At 42.3% G+C, this 16,932-nt stretch overlaps 5 non-coding genes and 1 pseudogene across 5 annotated transcripts; all 6 read right to left on the bottom strand.

Moving 5' to 3' along the window:
• Positions 1 to 5,932: 5,932 nt before the first annotated feature.
• On the bottom strand, positions 5,933 to 6,096 carry LOC135020762 (U1 spliceosomal RNA). Its single transcript, XR_010218115.1, has one exon. It is a non-coding gene; the product is annotated as a U1 spliceosomal RNA (small nuclear RNA).
• Positions 6,097 to 6,739: 643 nt separating this feature from the next.
• LOC135020769 (U1 spliceosomal RNA) lies at positions 6,740 to 6,902 on the bottom strand. The gene has a single exon (XR_010218122.1). It is a non-coding gene; the product is annotated as a U1 spliceosomal RNA (small nuclear RNA).
• Positions 6,903 to 7,054: 152 nt separating this feature from the next.
• LOC135020764 (U1 spliceosomal RNA) lies at positions 7,055 to 7,218 on the bottom strand. The gene has a single exon (XR_010218117.1). It is a non-coding gene; the product is annotated as a U1 spliceosomal RNA (small nuclear RNA).
• A 692-nt stretch (positions 7,219 to 7,910) lies between these two features.
• LOC135020771 (U1 spliceosomal RNA) lies at positions 7,911 to 8,052 on the bottom strand (annotated as a pseudogene).
• A 152-nt stretch (positions 8,053 to 8,204) lies between these two features.
• On the bottom strand, positions 8,205 to 8,368 carry LOC135020765 (U1 spliceosomal RNA). Its single transcript, XR_010218118.1, has one exon. It is a non-coding gene; the product is annotated as a U1 spliceosomal RNA (small nuclear RNA).
• A 671-nt stretch (positions 8,369 to 9,039) lies between these two features.
• Positions 9,040 to 9,196, bottom strand: LOC135020768 (U1 spliceosomal RNA). The gene has a single exon (XR_010218121.1). It is a non-coding gene; the product is annotated as a U1 spliceosomal RNA (small nuclear RNA).
• Positions 9,197 to 16,932: the final 7,736 nt, after the last annotated feature.

Below are 16,932 nucleotides of genomic sequence, written 5' to 3'. Positions count from 1 at the left end.
TGTTTCTTCCATCAACCAATGAAGAAACACATTGGTACTTTCCCATGATGAGTGAGTGCTTCAGGATCTCTTGCACTTACATGTGCAGCAGAGTACTGCAATGGAAGCATGCTGGGCCCATAACCCAGAGATAGGCAGATTGAAACTATCCTTTGCTATATGCATTTTTTTTGTTAATTAAAGTAATCCAAAACTGGGATTGATATTTTTGCTCTTTTATTTTTACTTAAAGTACAATAACTTTTACCATTTTAATTTGTTTTAATAGTATATTGACAGTATTGTTTTCTTTCAAAAATCCACTTAATTTTCTTTACCCTATTATTAAAATGGTAATTGACAAAAACAAACTACATTGTCACCAGAAGAGCAATACAAAATGTACAAGTGATATATTAAAATCATCTTTCCAGCTTGAATTTCAATGATGCATTGGGGCAACGATTTTGTGAGAAACATCTTCACCCTTAAATAAAGATTTTCTTAATTCCTTACCTGTGTGCTAATTAGATATCACCTTGTTTTCACATTAAACAGACTTCCACATGAGAAAGCAGCAAGGGTGCAGTGGCGTTAATGTTTCCTGGTGTCAACTTGTATTATTTCAGTAGACATTGAAATGAGGATGCATCTTGCTGCCTTTCCAATGAAGCAAGTTTAATTTAGTAATAGGTGAAAAACCATCCCTACAAAGGTGTTAATCAGAGACTTGGCTTTGAGGACACTTTTCAGAGAACAAATTTGTTAGCATAAAAATAAAGCCAGAAAATGAAGAGCTGTTTAATCACTCAATTGGATTTTTTTGCCAGCATATTTCTTTTTCTCTGCAACCCACTGCTAAATTGTGCTTCCTAGCTGTTTTTTTATAAAATCACTGAATCAAATCTAACTCTGATTACATCAGAGAAGGCCAGGTACCCTACACAATAAGAGGGGGTTTGAAATTTTGACTTGTCTACTTAAAGATCACCAAAATCTGATCACAAGGTCAATTACGTCCCTGGGTGTGATTGAACCACCAACCTTTTGGTTAGTAGCTGTACACACTAACTGATTGCGCCACAGAGACACTTTGCAGAAGTAAATACTGACAAAGGCTAATAAGCATTCATCTAAAACGTTTCCTAGAAAAACTTTAAAAAGTCAATAATCTGGAGAGTTTTTGTAAGATGTTTCTTCCATCAACCAACAAATAAACACATTGGTACTTTCCCATGATGAGTGAGTGCTTCAGGATCTCTTGCACTTACATGTGCAGCAGAGTACTGCAATGGAAGCATGCTGGGCCCATAACCCAGAGGTAGGCAGATTGAAACTATCCTTTGCTATATGCATTTTTTTTTTGTTAATTAAAGTAATCCAAAACTGGGATTGATATTTTTGCTCTTTTATTTTTACTTAAAGTACAATAACTTTTACCATTTTAATTTGTTTTATTAGTATATTGACAGTATTGTTTTCTTTCAAAAATCCACTTAATTTTCTTTACCCTATTATTAAAATGGTAATTGACAAAAACAAACTACATTGTCACCAGAAGAGCAATACAAAATGTACAAGTGATATATTAAAATCATCTTTCCAGCTTGAATTTCAATGATGCATTGGGGCAACGATTTTGTGAGAAACATCTTCACCCTTAAATAAAGATTTTCTTAATTCCTTACCTGTGTGCTAATTAGATATCACCTTGTTTTCACATTAAACAGACTTCCACATGAGAAAGCAGCAAGGATGCAGTGGCGTTAATGTTTCCTGGTGTCAACCTGTATTATTTCAGTAGACATTGAAATGAGGATGCATCTTGCTACCTTTCCAATGAAGCAAGTTTAATTTAGTAATAGGTGAAAAACCATCAATACAAAGGTGTTAATCAGAGACTTGGCTTTGTGGACACTTTTCAGAGAACAAATTTGTTAGCATAAAAATAAAGCCAGAAAATGAAGAGCTGTTTAATCACTCAATTGGATTTTTTTGCCAGCATATTTCTTTTTCTCTGCAACCCACTGCTAAATTGTGCTTCCTAGCTGTTTTTATAAAATCACTGAATCAAATCTAACTCTGATTACATCAGAGAAGGCCAGGTACCCTACACCATAACAGGGGGTTTGAAATTTTGACTTGTCTACTTAAAGATCACCAAAATCTGATCATAAAGTCAATTACGTCCCTGGGTGTGATTGAACCACCAACCTTTTGGTTAGTAGCCGTACACACTAACTGATTGCGCCACAGAGACACTTTGCAGAAGTAAATACTGACAAAGGCTAATAAGCATTCATCTAAAACGTTTCCTAGAAAAACTTTAAAAAGTCAATAATCTGGAGAGTTTTTGTAAGATGTTTCTTCCATCAACCAACGAAGAAACACATTGGTACTTTCCCATGATGAGTGAGTGCTTCAGGATCTCTTGCACTTACATGTGCAGCAGAGTACAGCAATGGAAGCATGCTGGGCCCATAACCCAGAGGTAGGCAGATTGAAACTATCCTCTGCTATATGCATTTTTTTTTTTGTTAATTAAAGTAATCCAAAACTGGGATTGATATTTTGCCTCTTTTATTTTTACTTAAAGTACAATTTCTTTTACCATTTTAATTTGTTTTAATAGTATATTGACAGTATTGTTTTCTTTCAAAAATCCACTTAATTTTCTTTACCCTATTATTAAAATGGTAATTGACAAAAACAAACTACATTGTCACCAGAAGAGCAATACAAAATGTACAAGTGATATATTAAAATCATCTTTCCAGCTTGAATTTCAATGATGCATTGGGGCAACGATTTTGTGAGAAACATCTTCACCCTTAAATAAAGATTTTCTTAATTCCTTACCTGTGTGCTAATTAGATATCACCTTGTTTTCACATTAAACAGACTTCCACATGAGAAAGCAGCAAGGGTGCAGTGGCGTTAATGTTTCCTGGTGTCAACTTGTATTATTTCAGTAGACATTGAAATGAGGATGCATCTTGCTGCCTTTCCAATGAAGCAAGTTTAATTTAGTAATAGGTGAAAAACCATCCCTACAAAGGTGTTAATCAGAGACTTGGCTTTGAGGACACTTTTCAGTGAACAAATTTGTTAGCATAAAAATAAAGCCAGAAAATGAAGAGCTGTTTAATCACTCAATTGGATTTTTTTGCCAGCATATTTCTTTTTCTCTGCAACCCACTGCTAAATTGTGCTTCCTAGCTGTTTTTTATAAAATCACTGAATCAAATCTAACTCTGATTACATCAGAGAAGGCCAGGTACCCTACACAATAAGAGGGGGTTTGAAATTTTGACTTGTCTACTTAAAGATCACCAAAATCTGATCACAAGGTCAATTACGTCCCTGGGTGTGATTGAACCACCAACCTTTTGGTTAGTAGCTGTACACACTAACTGATTGCGCCACAGAGACACTTTGCAGAAGTAAATACTGACAAAGGCTAATAAGCATTCATCTAAAACGTTTCCTAGAAAAACTTTAAAAAGTCAATAATCTGGAGAGTTTTTGTAAGATGTTTCTTCCATCAACCAACAAATAAACACATTGGTACTTTCCCATGATGAGTGAGTGCTTCAGGATCTCTTGCACTTACATGTGCAGCAGAGTACTGCAATGGAAGCATGCTGGGCCCATAACCCAGAGGTAGGCAGATTGAAACTATCCTTTGCTATATGCATTTTTTTTTTGTTAATTAAAGTAATCCAAAACTGGGATTGATATTTTTGCTCTTTTATTTTTACTTAAAGTACAATAACTTTTACCATTTTAATTTGTTTTATTAGTATATTGACAGTATTGTTTTCTTTCAAAAATCCACTTAATTTTCTTTACCCTATTATTAAAATGGTAATTGACAAAAACAAACTACATTGTCACCAGAAGAGCAATACAAAATGTACAAGTGATATATTAAAATCATCTTTCCAGCTTGAATTTCAATGATGCATTGGGGCAACGATTTTGTGAGAAACATCTTCACCCTTAAATAAAGATTTTCTTAATTCCTTACCTGTGTGCTAATTAGATATCACCTTGTTTTCACATTAAACAGACTTCCACATGAGAAAGCAGCAAGGATGCAGTGGCGTTAATGTTTCCTGGTGTCAACCTGTATTATTTCAGTAGACATTGAAATGAGGATGCATCTTGCTACCTTTCCAATGAAGCAAGTTTAATTTAGTAATAGGTGAAAAACCATCAATACAAAGGTGTTAATCAGAGACTTGGCTTTGTGGACACTTTTCAGAGAACAAATTTGTTAGCATAAAAATAAAGCCAGAAAATGAAGAGCTGTTTAATCACTCAATTGGATTTTTTTGCCAGCATATTTCTTTTTCTCTGCAACCCACTGCTAAATTGTGCTTCCTAGCTGTTTTTATAAAATCACTGAATCAAATCTAACTCTGATTACATCAGAGAAGGCCAGGTACCCTACACCATAACAGGGGGTTTGAAATTTTGACTTGTCTACTTAAAGATCACCAAAATCTGATCACAAAGTCAATTACGTCCCTGGGTGTGATTGAACCACCAACCTTTTGGTTAGTAGCCGTACACACTAACTGATTGCGCCACAGAGACACTTTGCAGAAGTAAATACTGACAAAGGCTAATAAGCATTCATCTAAAACGTTTCCTAGAAAAACTTTAAAAAGTCAATAATCTGGAGAGTTTTTGTAAAATGTTTCTTCCATCAACCAACGAAGAAACACATTGGTACTTTCCCATGATGAGTGAGTGCTTCAGGATCTCTTGCACTTACATGTGCAGCAGAGTACAGCAATGGAAGCATGCTGGGCCCATAACCCAGAGGTAGGCAGATTGAAACTATCCTCTGCTATATGCATTTTTTTTTTTGTTAATTAAAGTAATCCAAAACTGGGATTGATATTTTGCCTCTTTTATTTTTACTTAAAGTACAATTTCTTTTACCATTTTAATTTGTTTTAATAGTATATTGACAGTATTGTTTTCTTTCAAAAATCCACTTAATTTTCTTTACCCTATTATTAAAATGGTAATTGACAAAAACAAACTACATTGTCACCAGAAGAGCAATACAAAATGTACAAGTGATATATTAAAATCATCTTTCCAGCTTGAATTTCAATGATGCATTGGGGCAACGATTTTGTGAGAAACATCTTCACCCTTAAATAAAGATTTTCTTAATTCCTTACTTGTGTGCTAATTAGATATCACCTTGTTTTCACATTAAACAGACTTCCACATGAGAAAGCAGCAAGGATGCAGTGGCGTTAATGTTTCCTGGTGTCAACTTGTATTATTTCAGTAGACATTGAAATGAGGATGCATCTTGCTGCCTTTACAATGAAGCAAGTTTAATTTAGTAATATGTGAAAAACCATCCCTACAAAGGTGTTAATCAGAGACTTGGCTTTGTGGACACTTTTCAGAGAACAAATTTGTTAGCATAAAAATAAAGCCAGAAATGAAGAGCTGTTTAATCACTCAATTGGATTTTTTTGCCAGCATATTTCTTTTTCTCTGCAACCCACTGCTAAATTGTGCTTCCTAGCTGTTTTTATAAAATCACTGAATCAAATCTAACTCTGATTACATCAGAGAAGGCTAGGTACCCTACACAATAAGAGGGGGTTTGAAATTTTGACTTGTCTACTTAAATATCACCAAAATCTGATCACAAGGTCAATTACGTCCCTGGGTAGGATTTAACCACCAACCTTTTGGTTAATAGCCGTACACACTAACCAATTGCGCCACAGAGACACTTTGCAAAAAGTACATACTGACAAAGGCTAATAAGCATTCATCTAGAACGTTTCCTAGAAAAACTTTAAAAAGTCAAGTGAAGGAGATCCAACTGAGGCAGCACAAGGGAACTCTCGAAAGAGGAACAAGGCAAGAGGAAGATCTGAGACAAAGAAATCTGACTTTTACCAGAGCTGACCAGAGGAAAGCACAAACACAGTCCCCCTCTACCACAAATAATGCAGTCGAGTTTCCCACATTTGGGGAAATCACAGGGGTCAGCATACCCAGAATGCAATGAATGAACCTCACCCTGGGAGAACAATCTTCATGACCATGGTATCTCCTATGCAAAATAAGTATGATTTGGGATAGGGCTGGGGAGGGCCGCTGCTCAGGCACATCTCTGTCAAGTAAAGGAGATTCAACTGAGGCAGCACAAGGGAACTCTCATCTGGGGACAACAACTGCAGGGAGAACACATATTTTCAGATGAACATGGGAGGGCAGAAGGCTGCCTAATACTGAAGCACCCCCAAACAACAAACCAAATGCAACAACTAGTGCAAGCATTCCTGGGGGAAGGCCTGCAGCAGATGGATTTGCATATGATGTCATCCAAGCAGTGGGTCAAAGTTGGCTTCAACCCTCGTCTGCATATGAAAAGAAAAAAGGGATGTGCAGGGCATGGCGTCCTTTTGTGGCGCTTGGATGAACCCTCCTTCGGTGTGGGGCTCATGTTGGCTATGCCCCAGCCCCTGAAGCATTCAAGATGATTTCTTGCAGCAGCTGGGCACTGTAACAGCTCCAGAGTTGCTCTGTAAAGCATGTAAAAGGGTGTGGGCCCTGCAGCACTACCTGTAGTATGCATTGTGCGTTGGAAGGCACAAAGTAAGCAGACGGGAGAGGTCAGGATAGTGCGCAAGGGCATAGAAGGGAGCGGCTCAAGAAAAGAGAAGTGGAAACAGACAGCAAACTAGGCTGGAGAAAGACCTGAGACAAAGAGATCTGAATTATATGAGAGCCGACCAGAGGAAACACAAATTATGCAGTCAAGTGTCCCACATTTGGGGAAATCGCAGGAGCAGCACACCCAGAGTGCAATGGGTGAGCCTTGCCCTGGGAGAAGCACCTTCCTGATCATAGTATCTCACCTGGCAGGTAAATAGGAGTTGGGCTAGAGCTGGGGAGGGTCGCTGCTCGTGCACCCCCCTGTCAAGTGAAGGAGATCCAACTGAGGCAGCACAAGGGAACTCTCGAAAGAAGAACAAGGCTAGAGGAAGATCTGAGACAAAGAAATCTGACTTTTACCAGAGCTGACCAGAGGAAAGCACAAACACAGTCCCCCACTACCACAAATAATGCAGTCGAGTTTCCCACATTTGGGGAAATCACAGGGGTCAGCATACCCAGAATGCAATGAATGAAACTCACCCTGGGAGAACAATCTTCATGACCATGGTATCTCCTATGCAAAATAAGTATGATTTGGGATAGGGCTGGGGAGGGCCGCTGCTCAGGCACATCTCTGTCAAGTAAAGGAGATTCAACTGAGGCAGCACAAGGGAACTCTCATCTGGGGACAACAACTGCAGGGAGAACACATATTTTCAGATGAACATGGGAGGGCAGAAGGCTGCCTAATACTGAAGCACCCCCAAACAACAAACCAAATGCAACAACTAGTGCAAGCATTCCTGGGGGAAGGCCTGCAGCAGATTGATTTGCATATGGTAATGCCATCCAAGCAGTGGGTCAAAGTTGGCTTCAACCCTCGTCTGCATATGAAAAGAGAAAAGGGGCGTGCAGGGCATGGTGGCCTTTTGCGGCGCTTGGATGACCCCTAGTTCGCATTAAACACCTCCACCCTCCTTCGGTGTGGGGCTCATGTTGGCTATGCCCCAGCCCCTGAAGCATTCAAGCTGATTTCTTGCAGCAGCTGGGCACTGTAACAGCTCCAGAGCTGCTCTGTAAGGCAAGTAAAAGGGTGTGGGCCCTGCAGCACTACCTGTAGTTCGCATTGTGCGTTGGAAGGCACAAAGTAAGCAGATGGGAGAAGTCAGGATAGTGCGCAAGGGCATAGAAGGGAGCGGCTCAAGAAAAGAGAAGTGGAAACAGACAGCAAACTAGGCTGAAGAGAGACCTGAGACAAAGAGATCTGAATTATATGAGAGCCGACCAGGGGAAACACAAATTATGCAGTCAAGTTTCCCACATTTGGGGAAATCAAAGGGGCAGCACACCCAGAGTGCAATGGGTGAGGCTTGCCCTGGGAGAAGCACCTACATGATCATCGTATCTCACCTGGCAGGTAAGTAGGAGTTGGGCTAGAGCTGGGGAGGGTCGCTGCTCGGGCACCCCCCTGTCAAGTGAAGGAGATCCAACTGAGGCAGCACAAGGGAACTCTCGAAAGAAGAACAAGGCTAGAGGAAGATCTGAGACAAAGAAATCTGACTTTTACCAGAGCTGACCAGAGGAAAGCACAAACACAGTCCCCCACTACCACAAATAATGCAGTCGAGTTTCCCACATTTGGGGAAATCACAGGGGTCATCATACCCAGAATGCAATGAATGAACCTCACCCTGGGAGAACAATCTTCATGACCATGATATCTCCTATGCAAAATAAGTATGATTTGGGATAGGGCTGGGGAGGGCCGCTGCTCAGGCACATCTCTGTCAAGTAAAGGAGATTCAACTGAGGCAGCACAAGGGAACTCTCATCTGGGGACAACAACTGCAGGGAGAACACATATTTTCAGATGAACATGGGAGGGCAGAAGGCTGCCTAATACTGAAGCACCCCCAAACAACAAACCAAATGCAACAACTAGTACAAGCATTCCTGGGGGAAGGCCTGCAGCAGATGGATTTGCATATGGTGATGTCATCCAAGCAGTGGGTCAAAGTTGGCTTCAACCCTCGTCTGCATATGAAAAGAGAAAAGGGGCGTGCAGGGCATGGCGGCCTTTTGCGGCGCTTGGATGACCCCTAGTTCGCATTAAACACCTCCACCCTACTTCGGTGTGGGGCTCATGTTGGCTATGCCCCAGCCCCTGAAGCATTCAAGCTGATTACTTGCAGCAGCTGGGCACTGTAATAGCTCCAGAGCTGCTCTGTAAGGCAAGTAAAAGGGTGTGGGCCCTGCAGCACTACCTGTAGTTCGCATTGTGCGTTGGAAGGCACAAAGTAAGCAGATGGGAGAAGTCAAGATAGTGCGCAAGGGCATAGAAGGGAGCGGCTCAAGAAAAGAGAAGTTGAAACAGACAGCAAACTAGGCTGGAGAGAGACCTGAGACAAAGAGATCTGACGAGAGCTGACCAGGGGAAACACAAATTATGCAGTCAAGTTTCCCACATTTGGGGAAATCACAGGGGCAGCACACCCAGAGTGCAATGGGTGAGCCTTGCCCTGGGAGAAGCACCTACATGATCATAGTATCTCACCTGGCAGGTAAGTAGGAGTTGGGCTAGAGCTGCGAAGGGTCTGTCAAAGTCAGAAAAATATCTCTATGCACACTACCATATTTGCACCTCACCCAGGTCCGTGCTGCGCATGCGTACGCTCTCCCGTACGTGCGCATACTCACAGTCGCGGGCACCCGCAGGCGCATGGTATGCGTATTTACGGTAGAGTTTATGTGGTTGTAGCGTGCGACTCAATCGTAACATATTTTCACTAATAATGTATTTTGTAGATCATGGTCCCTTTGATAGATTCTGAAAGTTTGGTTAATATAGAATGTTTATGAACAGAGGAATCCCTCTTTGTTTGATACGAAGGGTCAGACAGGAGTAATACAGTGGTGTTTAGTATCCATCGGAAGAATATTTAATTAGAAATATTCCGGTGTTGGTTTGAAGCAGATCAATCGCTCGTGCGAATAGTTATGGACATAAGAAGTTTATGAACATTTACTTTATTTGCACTTTATTACCCATGCGGCGGGAAACCCAGTTTCCCTCCCACCTGAGCAGTTGGAAATAGTCACAGCCCACCTGTATGAATCAACCTATGACCTTTTGTTATAATGCGAAGCCGAATTCCTGTGTCCAATGAACAATGAGATTGTAGGGACCATTGAATTGTATTGTGTGTGGGGCATAAATAGGCAGGCCGACCGTATCCAGTTCTCTCTCTCTTCAACGGTTCTCATTGCTGATAATCGGGAGCTGGATATCGAGGCGCATGCGATCGTTCCCCTAGTGCGTAAGTTTTCTCCGTAATCATATTGTCTTACTGTGAGCCATCTCTCTCTCTCTCTATCTCTCTCTCTCTCTACTCTTTCTCTCGTATTTTCCTTTAATTGTATTGTATTGTATTTCCTGTGTAGTTTATCTGGTTAGTTGGTTTATGTTATATTGTAGTGTATGCTTTGTACTGTGATTCTTTTTGCAAGTATAATAGTCATAATACATATAATAGGTTTCGGACCCTAAGCCCAGGTATCTGTGTATTCTTTATAGTGTTAAGTATTCTCTGAGCGCCGGTGACGCTCAAGCAGCTTTGTAGTTAATCAGGTTACACCAGGTTGCACTTACACTCTGTCTCTACACTAAGGTATACTGTGTATCTCATCGTTAAAGGTATAGAGATAAAGGTTTAAACGTTGTAAGCGTCTGCACCGCTGGTGATCTCCTCGTGGTCCCGAGCGTACGCTACGCTATAGCGAATCATTACGTTAGTCGGCAGCCAATAGCGTGCCTGCCTGTGATCACTGGACCGTAAGCGAACGTGACGCTTGAGCGTCTCGACTACGGTTGAGCGATCGCTACACAACTTGCGTACCCTTACGGTACTTCTTACGTAGATAGCGTATAGTGTTCTTAGACCTCTTAAAGTGTTTTATATACGATAAATATTCAGCTTTATCAATTGGCGGCTCGCCCGTCCTTCACATATCTGCACTAGGTAGATCAGCAGACATTATCCCTCAGCAAAGGGCGGGAGGTAGTATCCCTCGTAGTGCTGACAGGATAAGCGTCTGCTTCACTTAGGTAAAGAGTGCTGAAGGAATCCGGGAACCGGAGGTAAGAACAAAACGCTAGTGTCTTTTAAAACTGTTTATTTTTCTGTCTTGCGTACACACGCACGCACACATATATATATCTGCATTTCTTTTTCTTTTTCATTTTCGTATATCACTCTCCTGTCTGCCAGTTTTTATAGTTGATAGAAGTGCTAAAAAGAGAGTTGCCGTTATTTCATAGTTTAAGAGTAAAGGTAATATAGTTAAAAGATAGACAAACACACAGTTTCGCCTGGGAGATAAGGCGAAGTCAGTGTGTTTGTGTGGTAGATGATCAAGGATCATCTACATTGATAAAAGTATAAATTGTGTTACGGTGGATCTTTGCTTTGCGCATACGTGTCTCTAACAAAGACTTGCGTATGCAATCCAAAGGCCGACGCACGCAGCGTACGTTACGCAACGGAGCGTCCGGTTACGCCCACGTAGCTCAAGTCACGATAAGTTGATTTTTAACGCAAAGCGATAAATAACGCGAGGCGAGAAATAACGCAAGTCTATTTTTGGGTGTCCGAAATTTAGTTAACAGATCCTGCTCCTAATTGGTAACACACCTGATCTGAAGAAAAATTTCTGCGCAGAAATAGAAATAGAAACAAAAGTGTACATGTGATGAGTGAGTGTTTTTACAATTTTTAAAGGTTGAACCACAAGAAAAGTCGAGTACTCGTGAGGTACATGCGTGTAAGTGACGTGCACGGTGGCTAGGGAGGCATCTCTGGTTAAATATACAATTTTGAGCATTAGAGTATAGCAGACCAGGAGGTCATACTGTAACAAGACCAGGAGGTCATAACAGACCAGGAGGTCCAGGTACAGCCGACAAGGAAGTCTGCTATACAGTTCACAGGCACAACACCGAAAAGGGTTGGTGCAACACCCATATAGGCCATATAAGCTCTGGCTGAAGGAATTCGCAGTCGTAAGTTTCGATTCCATTGGTCTTTCCGTACATAAGCTTAGTTGTTTGTGTACTGAACGACTGGACCGCACGTAAGTGTGTGCAGTAGTTAGTAATCTGACCTAATACCATTAGAGTAAAGGGGTCACAAACGCTATCTGTACACTCTAACGTGATTTGTGTAATTTTTTTATTTTAAGGGAAGTTCGCTGCTCACTCAGGAACTATCCAGCAACCAATAGTTACTGGAAAGAGTAAGTGTTCTTCGGATAACCCTCGCAGGTTCCAGTAAATAGAGGTTCAGGTCGCAGGGGCCCTAGGTCGAGTACGCCAGCACCATATCGGTGTGATCAGGTCGTATTGGTCGGCGTGGGCGAGTGAGTGGGGTACTCGGTAAACCGCCACCGTCAGCCTATTGTTGGCATTTGGTTTTGCGTAAAGGGTTGGCTAAATAAAGCAACACTTTCGAACTATGGGGGCCACTTGTTCAGGTAGGGGGCGATCAACCTCGGTTCGGGTTGATTCAGTGGTCCGGCCAATTGGGTCGGCCAGGTATATAATGTGTGAGAAATATGGAAGTCACACAGAAACTTTATGTGATGAATGGGAGAGAATGACTGTACATGACGGGGAGAAATTCCCAAGAGTAGGGAGCTTCAGCTCAGAAGTGTTACAAAATTTAAGGAGGAGGATATGTCTCATAAAATCAACAAAGAGACGAATCCAGCATTATGATTATTTACAGTTGTGGCAACAGGAAGGTGAGATACAGAGAGGTTTGGCTCAGGCGGCGGGATCTGGCTCTAACAGAAAACTGATTGTCACGGCCCCGCCGCCACCATACATATCAGGAGAGAAGTTGATTGCGGAGAAAGACGCACTAAGGTGTAACACAAAATCACTTAGTAACTGTGTAAATGTTAATGATAATGTTAACCCATTAACCCATGCAAGTATTAACCCGTGCAAGTTGTACCCTGTTTTGAACTTTCCTCAGGAGTGTGATCAAGAGGACGAATCGGCAATGATTTCAGCGCTCTCTCTAGCAGCCACCATAGCAGAGACCACAGTAGGCACAGCTCCACCCACGAGATTAGTAAAGGCCCCTAGCGGAGGGATAGGTGAGGTCGTATCAACTGGTAAGTACGGCACCATGCATTATGCTGAAACTATTTCACCACAGCCTGTAGAATCTACACAGAATGAGGTTGTTAGAATTACACCTGTTAGAGTAATAGCAGTGCCAAATGGGAAAACAGACGCATCAGGAGCCACTCCCATTAGGAACATTGCCATGTACACTCCATTTTCCCGAATGGAATTAAGGACCATAGTGTCTGAATTTCCTGACCCTAGAAAAGACTTAGTTGCCAGTCAAAAATACATCAGAGACTTAGGTAACACTGTAGAGCCCAACAATAAAGACTGGCAGATATTGCTGAGAGCATGTTTACCCTCAAATGTCGACGCAACTCAATTTTTAGCTGATTGCGGACTAGGTCATGATGTACCTCTTACAGATGTGTACAACCAAGATAATGTGAAAAGAATAAACTTGCAGTTAAAAGAGTATTTCCCAGCAGTAGCTAAATGGAATAAGATATTCTCCATTAAACAGAAGGAGTCAGAGACAGCTGCAGAGTATTTTCACAGAGCATTATTAGAAATGCCAAATACACAGGCATAGAGGACATTAAAACAGACACAAACCATCGGGAAGTAGCAGTATCGGTACTGATGGATGGTTTAAAAGAGTCATTGAAGACTAGGGTACAGACCACGCAACCATGTTGGCGAGGTCTGTCTGTGGCTACTTTGAGAGAGGCTGCTATTGATCACGACAGAAACATCACCAGACACAGGGAACAACAAGGTGACAAATTAATGTCAGTAAGTATACAGGCTCTGACCACAAGGCAGCCTTTGTTTGTATCACCAAATCCTGTGGGTAAGTCAAGTATGGTTACTTGTTATTCTTGTCACAAACAGGGACACATGGCACGAGATTGTAGAGTAAAGAATCCACGAAACTCATACCAAACCCCTAGACAACGACACGACACACGACATTGGGAGCAAGGTCCGCAGAAACGGAGTTATGAGCCACATACAGGGGAAACAAAAAGATATCCCCCAAACAGAGACTGGCATGCCTCTGGTAGTTCCCAACTATCTCCCTCACAAGTAGTTGCTGCCAGCGGGATTCAGGGAGGTCACCATACCCAATAGGGGTGTGGCCATACCTGTAATCTGCAGCCAGTAAAATTAATTGCCAATCTTGGAAGTGAACCCGAGATCGCAATTAATGTAGCTGGTAAAACTTTAAACTTTCTTGTAGACACAGGTCAGTGATAAATTCGACAGTGGGCATGAGAACCACTGGTAGGACAATTCCAGCCATGGGAGTAACAGGAGTAGTCCAGCACTACCCTGTTAGCAAACCAGCCGAGATTACAATAGGGCCTTTGCATACCAAGCATTCCTTTTTGCTGGCTGCATCGGCACCAACCAATCTCCTGGGAAGAGACTTACTGTGTAAAATGGGGTGCGTCATTTATTGTACTCCTGAAGGTGTATTCTTGGACATACCTGAGAAACACGCTCAGGAAGTGCGAGACATGTTAGACTCCCCATCAAAATTAATGTCACATACCATTATGACAAATAGGAATCCATCCCAAATAGAAGAGATGACATCTCAGATACCAGAGTCACTTTGGACAAAAGACGGACAAGACACTGGATTAATGGCAAACGTAGCTCCAGTAGTTGTACAAGTAAAAGATGGTAGGATAGCTCCAAAAATCCCACAGTACCCTCTGAAGCCAGAGGTGGAGTTAGGAGTTTACCCAGTAATAGAGCGCTTGCTACAACAGGGCATTCTGGTAAGAACGTCCAGCACTGCTAATAGTCCCATCTTCCCTGTGAAAAAGAGTGGGGGGAGGGGTTACAGACTAGTGCAGGATCTAAGGGGGATTAACAAAATAGTTGAGAGTCAGTTCCCCGTAGTGCCAAATCCAGCTGTCATCCTAATGCAAATCCCTCCCACTGCCAAATTTTTCACTGTTATTGACCTCTGCTCCGCTTTCTTTTCGGTACCTCTGCACCCTGACAGCCAATATTTGTTTGCATTCACATACAGAGGAGTCCAATACACGTGGACTCGATTACCCCAAGGTTTCATAGATAGTCCAAGTATATTTTCTCAGGCTTTGCATGATTGTTTACAGTCTTTGCAACCAGACAGTGGATCAGTATTGATACAGTATGTGGACGATTTATTACTGTGTTCAGATTCACTGGAAGCATCTCTGAAGGATACGAAACAGCTCCTGTTTCATCTTTCAGACACCGGACACAAGGTGTCCAAAGACAAGTTACAATTATGCCGAACTAAGGTAAAATATTTGGGACACTGTCTAACACAAGGACTGAGACACCTGACCGCTGATAGAATCCAAGCAATTAGAGACATGACTCTGCCACAAACCCAGCAACAGATCAGAACGTTTTTAGGAATGTGTGGGTATTGCCGTAATTGGATCCCAGGGTTTTCCATTTTGGCGTTACCTTTGCAGGAAATGGTCTCCTCAAACAAACCTGATAGGATTTCGCATACAGACGAGTCCGAAACAGCATTTGAGAGACTCAAACAGTGCCTAACGCAGGCACCAGCACTAGGTATGCCAGACTATGGGAAACCCTTTGAACTATATGGAACAGAAAGTGCTGGTTGCGCGGCAGGTGTACTAACCCAAAAACACGGTGATGCCAGTAGGCCAGTTGCATACTACAGCGCTCAGCTAGACACGGTAGCGCGATCCCTCCCCACATGCTTGCGAAGCGTTGCTGCAATAGCATTGCTAGTGACAAAAAGCGAAGACGTCGTGCTAGGCCACAACCTCACAATCCATACGCCACATGCAGTATCAGCCTTATTGAATTCTGCCCAAACCAGACACGTCTCATCAGCGAGATTTACAAGATGGGAATTGGCACTAATGGCCCCCGTAAACATCACCATAAGGAGATGCAGTGCATTAAATCCTGCAACGTATCTCCCAGGTGTGCCTGGTCAGGCACAAAGGGTGGAAGGTGAGAGTGATGGGGAAGGAGGATTTAATACAAAGGAAGATACACATGATTGTATGGAATATTTGACCCAAAATTTTACCGCAAGGCCTGACATCAGTGACAACCCACTGGAAGATGCAGAACTCACGTTCTACACGGACGGTAGTTGTCATAGACAGTCAGACTCGGGAGACTTGTGTACTGGATACGCAGTCGTAGATGACCAAGACACCATAGAAGCGGAACCGCTAGGCCCACCTCACTCAGCCCAGGTTGCTGAACTGGTCGCCCTAACCAGAGCATGTGAATTGGCTAAGGGTAAGTCAGCCAATATCTACACCGATTCTAGATACGCATTCGGGGTAGTCCATGATTTCGGAGCCCTATGGCGCCTCAGAAATTTCATGACGGCCGCTGGTACACGGGTAGCGCATGCAGCTCACATAAAAAGGCTTCTAACAGCGATACAGGAACCCGACAGAGTGGCTGTTATCAAATGTAAAGCACACACATATATCCAAGACCCGGTATCACTTGGTAACAGCCGAGCAGACGAAGCTGCTAAGTTAGCAGCTGCTACCCCCATACAGACAGACACCACACAATTAATGGTATTTAATACCATTAACACACAGAAGTTGTGTGAAATGCAAAATTTGTGTTCCACACAGGAAAGGGCAGTCTGGAAGGCAAAGGGATGTGGCCAGGAGTCCTCAGGACTCTGGACGGATGGACATGGTAAACCAGTGGCCCCCAGAGCATATCTTCCATGTCTGGCTGAAGCAGCTCACGGGCTGACTCATCTAGGCAAGGAAGGAATGTGCAAATTGGTAAGAGCATACTGGTGCGCCCCAGGATTCTCCTCTCATGCGAGTAAAAGAGCAATGTCATGCCTTACCTGTTTGAGAAAGAATATTGGAAAGGCAATACCTACAGAACCATCCCATATCCCACCTGCCGGCGGCCCTTTCCAGGTAATACAAATTGACTTTATACAATTACCCCCTTGTCGGAATTTGAAATATGTACTTGTTTGTATAGATGTTTTCTCAAATTGGGTCGAAGCATTTCCAGCGACAACAAATACCGCTATGTTTACTGCTAAGAAAATTGTGCAGGAATTTGTATGTAGATATGGTATCCCTAGAATAATCGAAAGTGATAGGGGTACCCATTTTACAGGTGATGTCTTT

This window comes from Pseudophryne corroboree, unplaced genomic scaffold (genome assembly GCF_028390025.1).
Source record: "Pseudophryne corroboree isolate aPseCor3 unplaced genomic scaffold, aPseCor3.hap2 scaffold_356, whole genome shotgun sequence".
NCBI classification, from domain to species: Eukaryota; Metazoa; Chordata; class Amphibia; order Anura; family Myobatrachidae; genus Pseudophryne; species Pseudophryne corroboree.
The sequence above is the reverse complement of the archived record's forward strand: the minus strand, read 5'-3'. Positions and strand labels throughout refer to the sequence as shown.